The sequence below is a fragment of the Canis aureus genome, chromosome 23, assembly GCF_053574225.1.
Source record: "Canis aureus isolate CA01 chromosome 23, VMU_Caureus_v.1.0, whole genome shotgun sequence".
NCBI lineage: Eukaryota > Metazoa > Chordata > Mammalia > Carnivora > Canidae > Canis > Canis aureus.
The window spans coordinates 12,699,509-12,716,438 of record NC_135633.1 but is presented as its reverse complement, the minus strand read 5'-3'; the positions used below and the strand labels follow the sequence as shown (position 1 = coordinate 12,716,438).

Here is a 16,930-nt window from a genome sequence, read left to right as displayed (position 1 = left end):
AGTATAGGACAGTGTGAACCTGGGAGGACACAGGTGTAGTAAGCACAGGTATCGCTAAAGCTTTGTTCTATCTGTTCATCTCCCAGTTTCTAATGTGCTTCCCCTCTTCTGGCTCTGACCTCTCTGTATACCCCCAGAAGCCTCTGGTGCCTTCTCTGAAGCCAGAGATGACCACAGTTCTTTCCCTCCCTTCTCAAATGGATCTGGGCCCTGTACAGGTTTGAGGCACTTTCAGATTCACCAGTCCCCGGACCAGCAGGACATGGATTGCAGAACTCTTGGATAGGACACTGACCTCCCTCCTGCTCTGTGGGCTGGCTACCTGGTCCCTCTGCACTACAGCTTGTTTGCATTCCTCCCCTTGGCTTCTCCTTAGGCAAGGCCTAAGGTTATAGAGCCACTAAGGTTATAGAGTCAAGGACCTAGGAGCGCATAAGTTGTCATCCATTCTAGAAGTCTGGGATCTCCTGAGGGCAAAGATCACACATTACGTACTTGCTATCAGCCCTACTAAACACAGGTCCTGGTCCATAATAAGTGCTCAGGCAATGCTCATTGAAGAAATAAATGATTGAATGAGTGATTGGAACCGATCATATAATAATGACAAAACTGAGGTCCAGGATGGCCAAGTGGCTACTGAATTAGAGCCAGAGTCCTACCTGAGCACCCTTCCTTCTTGGTTACAGGTCTTTAAAATGAAGATGGTAATATATTCCCTGAAAAGCTAGCTGTTAGCTGTTGTGAGCATTAAACAGATGTCACATATAAAGCTTCTAGAATGGTGCTGAATGCAGCTTGTACCCAATAGTTTTAGGATCTAGGGCAAGGCTGCCCAGAGTGTCAATGGCAATCTCCTGATCTTTGGGAAAGAACTAGGGATGTCATGTAAGGAATGCCTTATTTGAAGGGTTTTTAAGACCATGGAAGCTTTCTCTGTCTATGGCAGCTCTGGATACAGCCTTGTTAGGAGAGGGATGGACCCAGTGACCTGGACCCTTTCCAATCCCTTTTGACTCTTGGAACCAAGGCTGCATTTCTGAGCCTGACCATTGGGTGGCACCAGCCCATCAGGTTAGGTAGCTCACAGAGCCACCAGGGCGCTCAGCTTCTCAGCAGGGGAGTTGGAAAGGGTTGGGGGGCAGGGAGCAAGCAGGAGTGGGGTGGGGGAAGGAGCAGCTTAGAGAGTCCAGGTGTTTGTGCCTCTGTGAGCTGTGTGTGTGCCTTTGTGCACGACTGGGATGGGGGGTGGGCTATATAAGCATTAGGAGGGTGTATGTGTGTGTGTATGTGTGTGTGTGTGTGTGCGTGCGTGCCTGTGTGTGAGAGAGCTAACAACTTGCAGAAAGGGGGCCTTTGTTTCACTCCTGTTTATGTGCAGGGAAATCATTTGACCTAAATGAAATCACTCTGCCCCAAGGATATTAGTGTACGGTTGTGGATGAAGTCAGGTTTGGGATGTGAAATTTTCAAGATGTTAGAGCTATTAAAATGTGTTTTATTGACACTCTCATTTTTTAGATGGGAAAAACTGAGGCCAGAAGGGGCTGTCACTGGGCTGGGGTATGCCACAGATCCTTGGTGGGCAGGGCCAGAGTTCCGGCTCTCTGACCCCGTATAGGAAGATCTCCACATTTGACCTTTTGGCATGGACACGGAAGGATGAAGGAGCTGGACCATCTGGTCAAGATGGGTGACCTCCACGAAGAAAACTCAGGAAGATGGGGTCCATGACCCCTGCTCAGTCGAAGTCCTAATTCAGCATGAGCATCCTGGACTTCTCAGCCCCAAGTTTCACTCCTCCTATCTGGGCCTAGAGCCAGCCCAGAGAGTCCTGCCATCCTCCTGAGGGAAGCTGACACTGCTCGGGGTGCCATGGCAGGAAAGTGTGGTCAGGGACTGGAAGCCAGATTTCTGGTCATCTGCTCTGTGTCCTCTTCCTGCTGTCCTGGTCTCTGCCTCACTCCTTTGGCTTTTTCTGTCCCCTCAGTGGCTGAGAGGGGACACTCTGGGGGCACCAGGTAGCTCTGGCTCTGCCTTGCCAAGGCCCCTCAGGGTGTCTCCATATCCTTTAATATGGACCTGGAATCAGACCCAAGGTCTGATGATGGTAATAATGATTTGTGCTGGGATTGGCCTGAAGCTGGTAAAAATGACGATAAGAACTGTCATTTATTTTTCTAGCGTTTGCTCCAGGCACTATACTGGGTTCTTCGGCTCTGGCATCAGACGGCCTGGGCTTAGATTTTGGCTCCATCAACCAGCTCCATGACTTACTAACTTCAGAGCCAACTCCCTAACTTAGGAGCCTCCTATCTTCTCAGTTGCTACATGTCAAAACCGGAGGTGTCACCAGCATCTACTGCAAGGGTCGTTGAGAGGTTTGAATGAATGGACACATAGAAAGTGCCTGAAACTGATGAATCTCAATACACATTGTTATGCTTTAATCCTCAAAACAACCCTGCCAAAAATGCCAGGTATGGCGATCCCACTTTACGAATGAAGAAACTGAGACCCAGGGTGGTCTTGTGTGCGGTGGCACAGCTGGGAAGTATGGACATTATAACAGAAGCCAAGTCTATGGATTCCGACCTTATGCTGGCCCTCTGAGGCCCTTTATTGTCCCATCGCCAAGCCCAGACACAAGGAAGGGGGATTCTTTTCAAGAACAAAATTCAGTAAAAGCAGAATCAAGTCTGCATATGTTTTTACACTTATATATAATTGTGTGAGAGAGTAACAGGGAAGTTAAGAAAAACAGATTTTGGAGGGTACCTGGGTGGCTCGCTCAGTCTGTTACGTGTCTGCCTTCGGCTCGGGTCATGATCCCAGGGACCTGGGATCAAGCCCTGAGTTGGGCTTCCTGCTCAGGGGAAGTCAGCTTCTCCCTCTCCCTCTGCCCACCCCCTACCCTGTTCCTGCTTTCTTTCTTTCTCATTTGCTCTCTCTCTCTCTCTCTCTCTCAAATAAATAAATAATTTAAAAAAGAGAAAAAAAATTTAAATGACCTTTTCCTAGACCTAATGTTTTTATCAAGCTCTGAATCTGTCTTGAATACTAATAGGTTTGTATTAGGGTGTTTTAGGAGAGGGGCACATCCCAGAAACTCTCCCTGGTCTGCTAGGAATCCTGTACTCACGCTGCCTCCCCTCCAAACTACCCATTTTTTGTCGATCACATGCATGGCGCAGGGTGGATCTGGACTGGGTAGTAGGTGAAGGGTGTCCCACAGACTACCAGCACAGTTCATAATCACTGCCCCTTTATGGGCTCTGTGCAAATGCACAATCGGCTTCATATAAAACATAGTTATGAGCACTCATTATAGTGGGAGGTAGTAGTTAACATAGAAATTACCCAATTGCAGATGTGTGATGTCAGGCCACTAATGAACCAGCCTGGCAGCCTCGTGGTTCCCACCTGATCCAAGAAGGGGCCTCTGGGCAGCTTTACCCCAGCCGGTGTGGAGCCATTAAGATAAGGGGATATTTGCTGGACTGCAGCCTCCTTTGACTTCTTCCCAGTGAAGACCCCCTCCATCCCATCCATCCCAACCTGACAATGAACTCCCAGCACATCTGTACCCATCCATTCACCCAACCAGTATCTTTGGAGCACCCACTCCGTATAGCATTGGAAAAATCTTGGTGAACGGTATCAACTCGTTCCTTGGCTTTCGTGGATCTTGCAATGGGCACCTTCAGATCTTACAAGTGTGTTTATAAGCTAACCCAATGCCTTTCAGGATCCAGAAGACCTATCTGACCCCCACATGTGCAGCGCCAGCTGGGCAGGTGGGCTGGTGGCTGAAGTGGCTAGAGGCAACAGTTTAGTACTATGGGGAGGGAGGGTGCTAGAGAATGTGACCTCTCAGCAGGACCTCTGAGGCTGGAACCAGGAGCCAAATCAGTAGACCAGACCTCTAATAGAAAGTGAACCAAAACTCCAAAATTCCATCTGCTACCTATGGTTTATTCTTCACTTGGCAGCCAGAGTGATCTTTTAAATACTTAAATCATATTGTGTTTCTCTTTTCCTTAAAGCTCTCCAATGTTTCCTCTTGTGCTAGGAATAAAATCCAAACTCCTCTCCTTGGCTTGGAAGGAACCCGGATGGTCTGTCCTTTGCCTGCTTCTGAAGCCTTGTATCTTCGAGTTCTCCTTGCTGCCCACTTGCCCCATGTACACTGGCTTGCTTTCTCTCCCTGTAACACTGGCAAGCTTAGCCTGCCCTCAAGGGCTTTGTACTTTTTATCTGCCTGACATGCTGTTCTCCCAAATTTTCCAAAGGTTGGCACCTCTTGTTATTCAGGTCTCAACTCAAGTGTCACCTCAGAGAATCCTCCCCTGACCATCCGTTCAAAATCAGTTTCTCCTTGCAGCTCGCTTACTTTTCATCATAGTTCCCTGTTTTGTTTTCATTGTGGAAATGATCACGAGTTGAAGTTATATTATTTGCTAATTTTTCTTATCTTCTAACTGGACTATAAGCTCCGTGAAGGAAAGGAGCTCGTTTGGCTTGTTTATTGTTGTATCCTTAGAGCCACACAGTAGAATCCCAGTTACATTTGCTGAATGGATGAATGCACGCATGCATGAAGGAGTGAATATAAAGTGAACAGCAAGTATGGGAGCAAGATGAGGAGACCATGTAATTTCTGTCAGAGAGCCTCTCCGGCCATTGGCTCGTTTTGATTATCAGCTTCACGGTGTGTATAAGGCTCTGTTCATCTAAACATCCTAGTGGACAGAAGGTCTGGGAATATGTTCGGTCATTAAGTTCACTTCGAAGTAGGTTTAAACGGCCACTGAACTATTCTTTACGTCATTGCTGGGTATCGATCACTCTGAGTTGAGACATTGGGAGTTTTGAACTTTTCATCTAAGAATTGGTTATGGGATCCCTGGGAAGGCATTGCACCATGCTGTGATGCTGAGATGTGATCTGGGTCAGATTCCCAGAGACCTGGGGAAGCCCGCATTCCCAGCGGCAGTGCCATCAGAAATGTAATAGGTGTCCGCTCTGGTGACGTGATAGGGAATGTAGAGAAAGTTTGCCATCATCCATCTGAGCTCCTAGAGACCAATATTCTAACAATATCCAAATAGTAAAGGAATAACAATTCACCCATGATATCAATTATCTCAACAGAACTAACATATTTTATTCATCTGTCTTTTCTTCTAGGCTTTGTCCATATACGTCAAGTCCAATGATTTTCAAAATGTTCACGTGCAAGGCATCATTCAGTTGTTTAGGAAAATCTTACCAAGAGCTTAGTGTATGTCACAGGTAAGGCACTAGGGTGGAAAAAATGAACAAGACTCGATTACGTTCTCCAAGTGCTTGTAGACTAGAGGGAGGCAGAAGCTCCCCAAGACAGTAGTAGAATACCTGGAACCAGATCGTGTGGGTTCAAACCCTGGCTGGGGGCACTGGGAGAGTTATTTAACAGCTTTTGTCTTATTAGCCCTCTCATCAGTAAAACGAGGGTGATGAAAATAATACCTCAGAGGAAATACTTCTTGAAAAGATGATATAAATTAATATCTGGAAAGTGCTAGAACAGTGCCTGGGACATGGTAAATGCTAACTAAGTGTTAACTAGTACTGTTATAGGGCAAAGTTCTATAGACTTTGAAGAGAGAGAGGCACGGGGTTCTGTGGGGACATGTGACTTCTAAAGGACAGAGAGTATTTGCAAAAGATGAAGCTTCTAAAGGGGAGGCAGCATGATGTCAATGCAAGAGTAGGGTCACTGGGAAAGAGGGGCCTCTTCTTCGGTTCTGCCTTCATTACTTATCAGCTTTGTGGCTTTGGACACGTTTCATTTCTCTGGGAAATAGGTAGCATCACAGAGGAGTGCTGTGAAGAGCAAATACAATGACATTTGTGGGGCTTCTGGCACGTGGTGGGTGCTGGGAAAAGGCACTCATCATTAGGTCCCTAGGGACCCTCACTGCCGTGGACTGTGTGATGGCCTGAGTCTTGCCAGACCTTCTTGGGGATTGCCTTGGTGGAAAGACACCACCTCCTTTCGAGAGCAGCCTGCTTCCAACGACAGAGGCCCTAGGGGGCCCTCATTCTAACCGGAGATGACTCTGAAGGGCCAGTCTAGCTCCAGAGCTCCTCATGGCTTCACTTGAGGTCTTTTTTTTTTTTTTTTTTTCCACTTGAGGTCTTTATCGGGCCTGCATTATAGCTCAATGTGTGCTTCCACCCCTCCCTGCTTCCTTCATCAGGCTGCTGTAACAGGATACCCACCAACTGTTGGCTTCAGCAACTGGAACTTGTCACCTCACAGGTCTGCAGGCTATATACATCCCATGTCAAGGTGCCGGTGGGGTTAATTTCTGGTGAGACCTCTCATCCTGGCTTTAAACAGCTACCCTCTTACCATGTCCTCACGTGGCCTTTCCTCTGTAGAACACAGAAGGAGAGAGCTCCAGTGTTCCCTCCCCTTCTGATAAGGACACCAGCCCTGGCAGGTGAGGGTCCCACCCTATGACTTCCTTTAAGGCCCTGTATCCAGATACAGTCACACTGGGGGTTAGGCTTTTAACACATAAAGTTTGAAGGGACACAGTTCTCTTTTTTACAGGTGCGGACCCTAAACACATTCTGTAATAACCTCCTCCTGCAGACGCCTGTCTCAGGGTTTTCTTTCTGAGGAATCCGGGCTGTGGACACACTCCTAAATCATCTTGGTGCACATAGTGCCTAGAACATAGTAATTAATTAATATTTACTCAATGAATTCACATTTGGATTTGAATATAGTGTGAATGATTACTTAGCACCAGTATTTGTTAATGGTCAGAGAGAATAAAAATGTTCCCTTGTTATGGAGTTTTATTTAAGTATCCATGTGCACAGACATGAAAAACTTCAGCCCAGTGACTGTGAGGTCAGACCCTTTACTTTCTGAGTTGGGTAAAGGGTCATCAGACTGGTGTAGGTCCCCCTTAGGAACATCTGAAGGGAAGAACGGAGAAAGAAATTCCCTCTGTCATCTGCTTTTTGAAAGCCAGTGTTGTGCCAGAAGCCTCGGCACATATTTTCCTACATACTTCTTACGACTGTCCTATAAAGCAGGAATCTTTGCCTCTACTTGACAGACAGAGAAACTGAGGTTTTCTTCCCATGGCCAGCCGATGGCATAATTGAGAGTAAATCCTTGCCTGGCACCAAAGTCACTGAGAGGATAGTAGGGCCCCCCGATTCTACTGCCTTTCATCAGAGGCACCTGCTCCCAGGCTGCTCCCATCACCTCCTGCTTCTCCACGTTGGTAGTGACAAGCCTGCCCACCCTCTCCCTCCCCATCGTCTGTGCACAGGCCCCATCCCAGCTGCTGTTTCCCAGAGGCCTTTGCAAGGCTGAGGAGCCAGACCTCTGGGGGTGAGTCTGACACTGGAAGTTAATGATGATCAGTTGAGACAAAACACTTGTTTACATGTTGCCATCATTAGAGGTTCCAGCCTTACCTCTGCTGGGCCTCCTGCCAGATGTTTGGAGGGGGTTTTCACAAGCTGTGCAGTTTACTAAATACAAAAGCACTCACATTAAGGCATTTTAGTATTAGGCAGTGCAATTCTGATAATGGGTAATTTGAATTTCTTTATCTGGAGCAAAAGGGACGAAGACATTCTTAGAATTTGCTCAGCTGGGACACACAGATGGTTGCTAGAGACATGAGGATTCTCTTCTTGAACCCCCACCAAGGAAAGCAATTTGGTTCAATGATCCTTTGAGCTCTGTGTCTGGCTCTTGGGGGATGCTGAAGCAACTCTTCCTGGGGAACCCAGGGGGACGTCATAGGAAAGAAACATTTGCACTTGGTGCTGGAGGACCGTTTTTGTTTCCCAGGTAGGAAGAAGGGACAGGGAAAGAGCATTCCAGAGGCGAGAACAGCATGTGTGAAGAACGGAGGCCTGGAAGTCTGTCTTATTGAGGGCAGAAAGCAGCTCCCATAACACTCCGCACTGGTTAGTGTCTGGCTGGTGGCCTCCCCACCAGTGGTTCTCAGCTCCACTTGAATATCAGGATCATCGCAGGAGCCTTAAAAAAAAAAATTGCCCAGTCCTCCTCTCCAGATCCTGATATAATTAGGATCCAGATTTAATTAATTAGTCTGGGATAGGATTCGAACATCAGTAAGTTGAAAAGTTCTCCAGACTCTTCTAACATACAGTCGAAGTAGAGACCAATCCTTACATCCCAATGGCTGCTCACTGTCCCAACCTGGGGACAAATGCATCAGGGAGAAACTTTGGTCAACTTCTCAGATTTGTTACTGAGTGTGACTGAAGTGCAAGATGGGGCTTCCTGAGTGCTCAGCCTTGAGGGCAAACATTTCCCTTTGGGCTAGAGAGGCATATGAGGCACCCTCTTTCCTGTCAGAGCCTATTAGGGAAAGAATGACTTGTACAAAGAGTTCAACTTTGACCAGACCCGGACCGCATCAATCAAATCGGTAAACAAATACCAATAGGGCCCCTGTGCCTTTACCTACAACTCTCCTTCTGCTGACTTTTCTGGATGAAGAAAAAAAAATGGTAAATTATTCAAGGTTGGGGAGAGCAGGTTTTGTAACTGTGAATTGTAAGACGGCTGAATAAGAAACCATAGTAGCCTATACATATTTTATCCCTATTTTTTTTTCACTCCCTTGCAGAAGATTTCAGTTTTCGTTTCTCCCAAGCAGGACTGCTCACTTTGACATTCCCCGGGTGTCTGTAGTACTAGGCAATAATTAAATATCAGGTGCATAAGTTGGTCTTTAATTTGACATGTGTGCTCCAGGCAATAACGGCACGCAGTGCCATGTGGGAGTGTAATTGCTAAGGAATAAAATCTTGTAGCGAGTGAGATCATTGTATCAGGTACGGTGTGACAGCTCATTTGATCATTATGCCCAGGCTAAAGAGTTTGCCTAATTAGTTTCCATTAAAACTCACCCTTTAATCAAGAGTTATTCTTGCATAAAGAATGTCACTCGGTCCAGATGAATGAACAATGGTTTCCCCTCGAGATTGGACTCTCGGCTGCACGGGGATGCCATATGTCTTTTCGAACAATCCACACCCGGCCCTCAGCTGGGAAGCCCGAGCAGGAATGGCTGGTATGAATGGAGAGGAGGGAAGGCATTGGGAGGAGAGAACTGGGTGTTCCCAGCCCTGGTAGCTGGGGCTCAGGGTCTCAGGGAAGCTCCCTGCCAGTCCCGGAGACCTGGGGTTCCAGAGTCTTCCATATGCAGAGAGAATGGGGACCACAGAGGGGAAGTGACTTGGTCATGGTCCAACAGCCAGTTGTGGCCTAGCTCTTCTGACTTGCAGGGCAAGGCTCTCTTTTCATCAAATGGTGACCTGGATTCTCCAGTTTCTTGGGAAAGAAGACACGGACCTCTCCCTCCCGACCCACCCTGAGCACCAGGCTTTGAGAAGCAAGAGCGAGAATGGGTGCCGGGTCCATTGGATACTCAGTTTAATTTCATTTCCCTTCCCTAGGCTCTGGGGCCATCATTCTCTCCATGGGAGTCCTGACTTTGTCCTTTAATAGTTGTGTGACCTTGGGCAGGTCTCCTAACCTCTTTAAGACTTTTTTTTTTTTTTTTTTTTTTTGCCTACAGGGCAGAAGTAATGATGCTTACCTTCTGGATAAAAGGATGCTTCTCTGCATCGCAGGAATTCAGAGACACCTCCTCCCCACTTGGGCTTCCCAAGGGACTCTGTTACGCCTTATTCCTGCATCCCAGGATGGGCTGTGACTCAAAAGAATTCAAAAGACTTTTGATGGTCCGGGTCTAAGGACACTTTAGGTTCACCGGGTGATTGACAGAGGCAATTTGCCATCAGATTCCGGTCCCATCCAGGAGTAGCTCACGTGCCAGCAGTGTCCAGTTGGGAGAAGATGCCACAACTGGACAGGGGGTCTGACAGAGGAAGCACCAAGTCATTGTGACTGTGGGCCTTTCCGGGGTCCTCCCCAGGCCAGTGATGCCCTAGTTCTTCAGGGAAATGTTTCTGTCCTGAGAAAATGTCCGCCAACGTTACAAGGGGCCCTATGGCTGCAACTCCACTGCTCCCGTGAATGCTCCTACCTCCGGATGCTGGTGATGGCCAGATCTGGTCTTCTTCCTTTCAACCCTGAACTTCTAGTCATCAGCCAGACACTCCACACCTCAGAACAACCCATTGGATCCTGAACTCATTCATGGCTCACCTACTTCTCAGCCTCATTTCTGTTTTGTGGGTTTTTTTTTTTTTTTTTTTTTTTTTAGCCGACTTTGCCCAACCCTGAAGATCCAAGCTAAGTAACCTCAGGACCTGTGAGGCAGTAAAAAAGCCTGAGCCCCCAAGTTGGAGGCCTGACCTGAGGCAACTCACTCAAGCTGTCTGAGCTTCACTTAGCTTCCTCAGATTTAAAATGGGGGACAATTATACTATGTACCTCCCCAGAATCCTCCCAACATGACTCTTGCTTGCCTTTCCTCATCAGCCATCGTCACTTTCCTTTGAGTGGCCTTTGCTCCAGACACGCCAGCCTCCCTGCCCTTCCCAAATCACAGCAATTATGTTCGTTCATGCCTCCATGCATCTGCGCGCACTGGTGTTTTCTGCCTGAAATGGTTTTGCTTTCCATGCCCACCTGGCGAGCTCCTACCATTCTTTACATCTCGGTTCAAGAGTTCTGTTCCTTAAGCTTTTCTTGGGTTTTCCAGGCAAAGTTAGGGATTCTCTTCTTTACTGTCTCACGATACTGTCCTACCTACAGTCTATTTTTAATATCCTTACGCTTTCCTTTTATATTTTCTATGGTTTCCTCCATCTGATTTTCTAATTTACCACTTCATTTTTCTTCAAATTTATCTTGCCATTTATCTCATTATTTACTTCAGTTATATTTTTTATATTTGCATTTCCACTTGGTATCTCTTATTGGTTTCTTGTTCTTGCTTCATGTTCCTACTATGTCGTCCCATGGCTCCTGGAGGGTCTTTGGCATGGTTATTTCACATTTTTGGATCATTTGTTTCAATAAATCTGCTTTCAGTGTTGTCCTGTGGGTTGTCTTTCTTTATAGTAATTATATCCTCAAATCTAGTTATTTTGGTTTATGAAGTCATTCTTCCCTGAGGCTATTGCTCATCTACTTTCTTTTCATAATGCAAACTGGGGAAGGAGGACAAGTTCAAGTGTTTGTCTGCATGGGTTTAAGAAGAGGGAACAGATGAGTCCCAGGGCAGAATGTCAAGGTCCCATAGGCCTACCGGCTGGAGTTTTACTTTTAAACCTGTAGGCTGAAGTTGCACGGAGAGAAGGTGGTCTCTTTCGGTTGTGTCCACCAGGCCCAGGTCGGGGAGGAGATGGCTGGAGATGTAGAAGCCTAAGGACCATGGAGCAGATCCAACCTGTTCTCATCAACTCTTTTTTTCCCTAAGACTTTTTTTTTTTTTACAGCAGTTTTATGTTTGCAACAAAATTAAGAGGAAGATACAGAGATTTCTCATAAGCTGCCTCCCGCCATATGCAGAGTCTCCCCCATTATCAACATCACTCATCAGAATGGTGCCTTTGTTACAGCTGGTGAACTTACACTGACACATCATAATGCCCCAAATCCACAGTTTACTTTAGGGGTCACTCTTGGTGTTGCGCATTGTATGGGTTTGAGCAAATGCATAATGACATATGCATATAATGACATCATTATAATAACATACCAAGTATTTTCAATGCCCTGAAAATGTTCTATTTATCCCTTTCTCATACCCCTCACCACTGGTGACCAGTAATCTCTTTCTGTTTCCATTTGCCTTTTCCAGGATGTCTCAGAGTTGGAATCATACAATATGTACCCTTTTCAGATTGGCTTCCTTCACTTAGTAACATGTACTTAAAGTTCCCCATGTCTTTTCATGACTTGATATCTCATTTCTGTTTAGTGCTGAATGATGTCCCATTGTCTGGATGTACCACAGTTTATTTATCCATCTACCTAAGGAAGGATATCTTGGTTACTTCCAAGTTTTGGCAATTACGAAAGCTTAAAGCCGCTATAAGCCATCCATGTGGAGGTTTTTGTAGAGACAAAGCCTTAGCTGAATCTCAAGGAGTATGGTCGTTCAGTCAAATGGTAAAAGTCGGCTTAGTTTTGTTAATAAATCACCAAACTCTCTTCCAAAGTGGCTGTACCATTTTCCATTCCCAGCAGCCATGTATGAGGATTCCTGTTGCTCCATATTCTCATTGGCATTTGGTGTTGTCAGTGTTCTGGATTTTGGGCATTCTAGTAGGTGTGTCTCGCTGTTGTTTTAATTCCTCAGCTCTTTACCCCAGTGGGGCTTTCCCTCTGCCCTGTGTTGGTTTGGAGGGGATGTGAAGGGCAGGTGACGGTTTGTCCAAGGCAGGGCAGAGGGAGATGAGAACAGAACTCCGAAGCTTTCCTCTCACATGTTGGTGGCTACCATCTCTGAGTGCTCTCAGCGTTAAGCCGCAGCCACCTACCTCCAGACACATGACTCTGCCAGGCACCATTCCCAGGGAGCTCATGTTTCGTTACCATTACTATCGTTAGTTCCTAGGACCTATATCTTTCTCTTCTACAAAATTTTCAGTGTTAATTTTGGTAGATGGAGGGAAAACTAGTCAACCAGAGTGGCAGAAACAAAACTGTGTGTCATGATGCTTGATATAATGTCTATAAATGAACATATCACACTGTTTAGAGGGCATAGCAGTTAAATACAAGGACTCTGAAGTTAGGTTAGGCTGCTTGAGTTTTAAATTTTACTTTCTAAAAAAATTTAAACTTCATGGAGATATAACATCAAATAAACTCACTAATTTTAAAGGCATGATAGCGCGATTTTTGACACATACATCCACGTAACTATTACCACAATCTAAATATTGAATATTTCCATCACTCCAAGATTCCCTCGTGCCCCTTCCCAGTCAATATCCACTCGATTCCCTAGCCCCAGGCAAACACTGATCTGCTCTCTTACACTATACATTAATGTTCTTTTCTAAAGTTGTGTATAAATGGAATCAAATTGCACATGTTTGTGTGTGTGTGTGTGTGTGTGTGTGTGTGTGTGTCTGGCTTCTTTTGCTCAGTACAAAAATCTTTGTGACTCACCCTTGTTGCATCAGTGACTTATTGCTCTTTGCTGCCAAGTGGTATTCCTTTGTGGAAATGCAATACAGTTTGTTCACCCACGTTCCTACTGATGGACATTTGGGTTATTTCCTGCTCTCGGCTATTATGAATCCCCGGTCTGCACCATTTTAGCTGTACAACTGTAAGCAATTTACTAATTTTTGTTTCAGTTTCCCCATTAACAACGGGGATAATCATCGTACCTAGCTTATACAATTATTGTGCTGATCAGATGAGTTAATACATGAAAAACGCTTAGTCCCTGGCACATAGCAACCACTCAATAAATGCTGCTATCAAAACTGTATGTTGGGGCCCCTGGGTGGCTCAGCAGTTGAGCTTCTGCCTTCAGCTCAGAGTGTGATCCCGGGATCCTGGGATCGAGTCCCACATCAGATTCCCCGCGGGGAGCCCGCTTCTCCCTCTGCCTGTGTCTCTGCCTTTCTCTCTGTGTCTCCATAAAAATAAATAAATAAATAAATAAATAAATAAATAAATAAATAAATAAAATATGTCTTTAAAAAAAAGATGTAGCATCAAGGTTTGATGATAGAATGAATAACAGAGCTATTGTAATAGGCCAGGAAAGAGATTTCCAAAACCATGACGTAGGAATGGATGTGGGTGTTGGCAGGTGAGAGACCTTAATGAGGCAAAAATTATGGAATAACAGGATCAATGTGGTGGGAAGAGGGTGAGGTCAAGGTGCAGGTAAGGTTCTAAGCTGCAGGTGATTGGGAAGGTGGAATTGTCATCAAGGATCGGATGTCGGGGGAAGTAGTTTGTGTGGGTAGTGATGCGGTAACTACCTTCCTGGGCACATTTGGGCTTGATGAGTTCCCTACCCTGAGGTGCTCCGGGGAACCTAGAGGAGAAGTCAGAGGTGGAGAAGGACAGCTGGGTGCAGAGAGGCCAGGGCTGCCGGCTGCAGGAACACCTGGCGGCGGACTCCGAGGCGAGCCCCACCTGTCCAGGGATGTCTGATGGAATGGGGGGCCGCTGGCTCACAGGCTTGATCACATGCATTTGGGAAGGAGCTTATTTGTAAGGAGGGGACAAGCAGCAAAGCACACCTTGTTCCACATCTGCCCAGACCCCCGGCCCAGCCTCTGATTCGTGCCTAAGACCCCGTGGAAAGACAGACCAACTCGGTTTTAGAAACCAGTTTGTGAGGGGCACGTGAGTCGCTCAGCGGTTGAGCATCTGCCTTTGGCTCAGGGCGTCATCAGGGGTCCTGGGATCGAGTCCCACACCGGGCTCCCTGCATGGAGCCTGCTTCTCCCTCTGCCTGTGTCTCTGCCTTGCTCTGTGTGTCTTTCATGAATAAATAAAATCTTAAAAAAAAAAAAAAAGGAAATTATTTTGTGAGGCTTGGTTGCAGACAGCACTGCTGATAGGTTTGGGAAATGAAGAATGATGGAGGGCGAGAGGGGCCTTTTTTTAAAAAAAACCCACTTTATTTTGAAAATAATTACAGATTAATAAGAGTTGCAAAAATAGTACGAAGAATTCTTGCATGACATGCAAGTCAGCTGTAGGTTAAAGATCTGCCTGTGATTTTTGAGGGCAGCCACAATCACAGAGGCTTTTCGGGGGGTGGCGTGGGGGGGACTGTCCCACCAGCCTTCCTAAGGGGCCGGTGGTGATCTTTCCCACACTTGCATTCTTGGCCCGGGGACCCTCGTTCCTGCTCAGGGGGTGCTCTTTATCCCACCGAGGAGGGGGGCACTTGAAGACTCTGTTCCCCACTGGACTCGGTACCCAGTACCTCTTTCCCCAGAGCCCTCCCTCCCACCCCAGCTCCCATAAAGCTGCCGGGGACTCTGGTTTCAGGCTCCCTCCACAGTGGGTGACCCCCACCTCTGTACCCATTCCCCTGACCATCGGCCAGTTCAGTGTTCCACGGGGCATAATGGAACTGGGGAGTGCTGGTTCCTGTCGGAGATTAGCACAGCAAGTGATGAAGGCTCCCCTGAAGTCAGGCCTGCCTCCTGCCCAGGCCCTTCTCCCTGCTTCCCAAGAGCAGCGTGGCTCGGCGGGCAGGCTCCCTGGAGGGCCCCAGGCCCAGGAGGGCCTCAACTTGGTTTTCTTCTCTGTCACTGCCTTGAAATCTTAGTGATTCTGACCCCACATTTTTAAAAAAGATTTTTAATTTATTCATGAGAGACACAGAGAAAGAGAGAGAGGCAGAGACACAGGCAGAGGGGGAAGCAGGCTCCATGCAGAGAGCCCGACGTGGGACTCGATCCTGGGACTCCAGGTTCACGCCCTGGGCCGAAGGCAGGCGCTGAACCGCTGAGCCATGGGGCTGCCCCTGACCCCACATGTTTATTTTACACTGGGCCCTCCAGATTAGCCAGTCCTGCCGAGAGGTTAACATCTTACACAGCCACGTGCGCTTATCGTGACTGAGACATTACCATTAGTATAATATTAGTAACTAAACTGCAGACTTTATTTGGATTTTACCAATTCTTCTACTACTGTCCTTTTTCCTTCCCAGAATCTAATTCAGGATGCCATGTGATACTTAGTTGTCATGTCTTCCAGGCTCCTCTAACCTGGTGGTGGTTTTTCCTTTGCCTTTGACCTTGAAAGTTTTTTGGGGTGGCGGTGCCTGCATGGCTCAGGCAGTTAAGAATCTGCCTTCGGCTCAGGTCATGATCTTAGGGTCCTGGGATCAAGTCCTGCATTGGGCTCCCCGTTTAGTGGGGGGTCTGCTTCTCTCTGCCTCTCCTCTCCTCATGCTCTTTTTCTCAAATAAATAAATACAATCTTAAAAAAAAAAAAAGAAAGTTTTGAGGAATTCTGGCCAGTTATTTTATAAGATGCCCCACCCCCACAACTTGAGTTATCTTTTCTCTTGATTAGACTGAGGTTATGGGTATAGGAGAAGAATACCACAGGGGTGAAGGGCCCTCGGCACAATAGGTCAGGGGGTGCACGATAGCCACATGACTCCTCTCCAGTTTGACGGTGACCCCTGGAAGAGGGTGGCATCTCCCAGGTTTCTCCATTATGAAGTTACCATGATTCCCATTCCATACTCTATTTGTTAGAAGTGAGTCATTAAATCTAGCCCACCCCAGGAGGGAGGAATATCAAACAATTTGTGAGCAAATGTTAAAACCACACCAGCAATAAATAAATTGGGGGAAAAACTTTGAGACTGTGCAAAAACCCTATTTTTCCTTGATGTTTCACCTATTTTTAGCATTATTCAGTGAATCTTGCCTGCAGCAATTAATACCAGGGTGGTGGTGTTATAAGGGTGATCTTTTCTTTCAAGAGGGGCCTTTTAAAATTATGGTGCTAACCTCATTTGTGTATTGATTTGTTCTTTTTCCTGAACTAGTAAAGCCTGAAGGCTGCCCTTTGCACCCTGCCTGCACGCTTTAGGTTCTCAATGAAACTTTGTTCAGTTGAGCTGAATTGAACTGCTTTTCTTAGATGATGCTTAAAGATAGCACCAGGCATAATGGCTGGGCCATGGTTCACGCAGTGTGGCCCCTGCACCAGCTGCATGAGCATCACCTGGGAACCTTTGGCAATACAAATCAGCAAGCCCCACTCCAGACCTCTTGAATCAGAAGCTCCAGCGGTGGGGCCCAGCAATCTGTGTTTTGACAAGCCGTCCTGGTGATCCCAATCCCCAAGAAAGATCGAAAACCCCTGATCTAGGGGATTCTTTAATAAGTAACTTCATGTCTATTCTAATTCTTTACAGTCCCATTGAAACCATTCTTTCCTACAGTTCTGAAT

General features: G+C 46.6%; 1 long non-coding RNA gene across 2 annotated transcripts in view; it reads left to right on the top strand.

Annotated features, from left to right (window-relative positions):
- LOC144295258 (uncharacterized) overlaps nucleotides 1-11,119 on the top strand; it is a 39,598-nt gene extending 28,479 nt beyond the window's left edge. For both annotated transcript variants that reach the window (XR_013362594.1, XR_013362593.1), the window contains 2 exons: nucleotides 5,191-5,295; nucleotides 9,633-11,119. This is a non-coding gene — a long non-coding RNA (uncharacterized LOC144295258). The remainder of the gene's footprint in view (nucleotides 1-5,190; nucleotides 5,296-9,632) is intronic.
- The last annotated feature ends 5,811 nt before the right edge of the window (nucleotides 11,120-16,930 follow it).